The sequence below is a fragment of the Triticum aestivum genome, chromosome 2D, assembly GCF_018294505.1.
Source record: "Triticum aestivum cultivar Chinese Spring chromosome 2D, IWGSC CS RefSeq v2.1, whole genome shotgun sequence".
Taxonomy (NCBI): Eukaryota; Viridiplantae; Streptophyta; class Magnoliopsida; order Poales; family Poaceae; genus Triticum; species Triticum aestivum.
The window spans coordinates 11,158,142-11,162,230 of NC_057799.1; the positions used below are offsets into that span (position 1 = coordinate 11,158,142).

A 4,089-nucleotide genomic window follows, 5' to 3' on the forward strand; every position below is an offset into this window, starting at 1 on the left:
CATCGCCGAGCTCCACGGAGCTCGTTTTCAAAATACAAATTTCCACTAGGTGATTTTTTTTTGAAATTGTTTGTATACACTTTCACACATGTGTATTGCGTCTGTGCAAAAATTCAAAACCAAATACTTTCACACGTGGCGTACAGAAAAAAGACAAAAACGTATTTCTAAAATGGGCCAATATTTTTTGTTGTTGGGCTGGATTTTTGTTTTTTTGTACAGCCTACAAATCGCAACAAATTCAATTTTCTTACACGTTCGTGCGGAAATCTATTAACTTATCGTGGAATTTTTTTTGAATTTTTCTGAAACTTTGAAATATAAATTTTGATTTTTTTCAAAATACCGAGCTCCCTGGAGCTCGGCCTCCGTTGGCATTTTCCGCGCAATCATCATGCTATATAAGTGTTTGTTTCTCAGAAAAGGTACCTCAAGGTGTAGCATGAGCAAATCATTCAAAGAACAAAAAAGACAAAATAACTTTTTCTACCATCATCTTGCTACTTAACACAAAAGAACAACAGAATGCTTCTAAAAAAACAGAATGTGGAACATCAACAGTAATAATTCTGATTTGGGCACACATTATTGTCTATGAATGTTATTTCACTTTTCACCCTCTTACACGCATTTTTTAACTACAAAATTACTATCGCTGCCACCTCAAACTGATGGTCTTCATCCTGTCTTTCACTATTCTAAAGCCTGGAGTATAATTAAACCATCCTACTAACCTTTCTTCCTGATGCAGCCAACTGTTGGTTGTCCCTTCTTAAACGACATGTTAATCAGGTCCATTGCGGCGCACTGGTTGAGTCAAGCCGGTCTAGATAGATTGAGGTTGTTAGGGTATATGCTTGTAATCTTTTCATCTCTATCTTATCTCTTTCTTCCATGATCTCCAAGATGTAATCTCAACCGCATTGTATGCTTATCAGGGATATGCCCCTGCCTACATTAACACGAAACTGTCGCCTCGAGAGAGGTACGACGTTCTCCGCTTCTTCACATGGTATCAGAGCCTCCTCTATCCATCGCATCTAGCAAAAAACCCATCGCCAGCCATGTCGTCCTCCTCAAGCATCGTACAGGCCTCCCTTGGGCAGGTTGCAGAGAAACTCACCCTCACCAACTATGTCCTGTGGCGTGCGCAGGTGACACCGCAGCTGAGGGGAGTTGGCTTCTTCGGCTACGTCGACGGAACCATGCTAGAGCCCGTCAAGTTCCTCACCACGAATGACAAAGACGGGAAAGAGGAGCAAACTCCAAACCCTCTCCATCCGATCTGGTTTAGAGAAGGGCAGCAGGTACTCGGATACTTGCTTAATACCCTCACCAAAGAGGTCCTCGTGTAGGTTACATCCATAGCCATGCCGCACGAGCTCTGGGCAGCTCTTGACCACATGTTCTCGTCGCAATCTCGAGCTCGCATCAACAACATTAGAGGTGCACTCTCCACGGCGCAGAAGGGGACACAGTCTGTAGCTGCCTACTTCACCCACATGACGGCGCTCGCAGATGAGCTCGCGGCCGCCGGGAAGCCCATCGATGATGATGAGCTCGTCTCCTACATCACCGCCGGCCTTGACATGGAGTACCAACCCCTCGTCTCCGCCAACGACGCCCGCACCAACACCATCAGCCTCGATGATCTCTATGCTTAGATGAGCAACTTTGATCAGCGCCTTGCCCTCTACAACAATACCTCGGGCGGGAGTTTCAACTCCTCCGCAAACATGGTCGCCCGCGGCCGCGGTGGCGGCAGCGCGGCTCCTCGTGCTACTGTGGTCCACAACGCGGCAAGGGCAAGCCGCTAGCAGGCGGAACCGGCAGCGGCGACAACTCCTCTTGCGGCGGCGGCGGCAGTGGGCGGCCCTTCAACAACAACAACAAGGGCCGCTGTGGTGGCTGGCCTCGTGCGAGTTCTGACGCTCCGTGCTGCCAAATCTGTGGCAGACTTGGCCACACCGCACGCGACTGCTGGTACCGCTGTGAGGATGATGACGAGTCATCTCAAGATGAGAAGGTCGTGGGCGCAGCAGATGGCTCCTACGGCATCGACACAAACTGGTATGTGGACAACGGCGCAACCGACCACATCACCAGCGAGCTGGAGAAGGTGACAGTCCGTGAGAAATATAGCGGCCAAGATCAAGTTCACACTGCCAACGGAGAAGGTATGAGCATTAGCGACGTTGGTCATTCAGTGACTAAAACTCCCCATAGAAATATTCGTCTCAGAATTTTTTTGCATGTTCCTACTGCCTCAAAAAATCTCCTTTCAGTTCATCGCATTGCCATTGACAATCATGTATTCCTTGAGTTATCCTTTTTCTTTTTGATCAGGGATCAGGTCACGAAGAAAATCCTGTATCGAGGTAGATGCGTTTGAGGGCTTTACCCATTGATTCCGGAGCTTAGGAGATTGAATAAACAAGCCTATGGTGTCACCAAAGTCTCTTCAACACGGTGGCAGGATAGATTAGGACATGCATCTTTTTCCTTAGTCGAACATTTGCTTAGAAAGAATAAGCTCCCATTTGTTGGTGAGCGTGATTGTGAAACAGTTTGTGATTCCGGAGCTTAAGAGTCATCAGTTGCCTTACCATGTGTCTACAAGCATTTCCACTAAACCTCTTGAACTCATTTTTTCTGATGTTTGGGGTCCTGCTCCCACCTCCGTTGGTAGACACACCTATTATGTAAGCTTTATCGATGACTATAGCAAGTACGCCTAGATCTATCTTATCAAAAATAAATTTGATGTGTTTCAAGTTTTTCACAACTTTCAAGCACTAGTAGAACGAAAGTTTGATTGCAAAATCTTAGCTCTTCAATCTAATTGGGGAGGGGAGTACAGAAACCTAAACTCCTTTCAACAAATTGGCATATCACATCATGTGTCATGCCCCCATGGTCACCAGCAAAACGGATCAGCTGAGCGTAAGCACATACATAGAGTTGAGGTCGGCCTAGCTTTGTTCGCTGCTGCATCAATGCCCTTGAAATTCTGGGATGAGGCTTTTCTCACCACAGTCCACCTCATAAACATGTTTCCTAGTCGGGTCAGCAACAATGAATCTCCTGTAGAACACTTCCTTCACACCAAACCGGACTACACATCGTTGTGAGTGTTTGGATGTGCGTGTTGGCCAAATCTTCGCCCGTACAACAATCGTAAACTCATGTTCCGATCAAAACAATGTGTCTTCTTGGGTTACAGTCCACAACATAAGGGTGTAAAGTGTCTCGATGTATCCACCGGACGTGTCTACATCTCCCGTGAAGTTGTGTTTGATGAAACTATTTTCCCTTTTGCACATCTCCGTCCAAACGCCGGAGCTCTTCTCCAAAAAGAGATTCTTCTTTTACCCTCTCATCTTACCGGCCTTGATAATGGGGGTGTTTTAAACACTAATGATCAATTGTTGTCTAATCCTCTTACTAATGATGGCCTTGAGTCTTGTGATGCAACAGAAAAAAAAACTGTGCCGAAAATGGTGAAGAAATCAGCCAAAATCATCATTTTATGCTTCCTGGACAAAACAGCAGCAGCATCGGAGCAGATTCGCTTTGGGATCCACGTGTATCTCCCTTGGGATCCGCCTCCCGCCAGTCTGACACACTATCTTCCACTGGATCCGCGACGACAGCACCAGGCCGATCCGCCTCGAGCCCCGCGCCACTTCACGCCAATAGTAGCCCCGTGGACCGCCAGAAGACCACCCCGCCCCAATCCTCGAGCCGCCCGTGCCTAGCCCCACGCCTGGTCGGTTTGGCACCGACACCCGCTGCTACACGCGACATCCGTCACGGCGGGACGAAGGCGTAGAATCCCGTGCAGATTCTGCCCCGACCGCCTCATCATTGGCTCATTATGAGCCTGCACCTGATGCAGCCACCAGTGTGGGATCTGATACATCTCCAACGTATCTATAATTTTTTATTTTTCATGCTATTATATTATCTGTTTTGGATGTTTAATGGGCTTTATTATACACTTTTACATTATTTTTGGGACTAACCTATTAACCGAAGGCCCAGTGCAAATTCCTGTTTTTTTGCCTATTTCAGTGGTTCGCAGAAAAG

At 47.0% G+C, this 4,089-nt stretch overlaps 1 pseudogene; it reads left to right on the top strand.

Moving 5' to 3' along the window:
- The first annotated feature begins 1,541 nt into the window (after positions 1 to 1,541).
- Positions 1,542 to 1,680, top strand: LOC123056326 (uncharacterized; annotated as a pseudogene).
- The last annotated feature ends 2,409 nt before the right edge of the window (positions 1,681 to 4,089 follow it).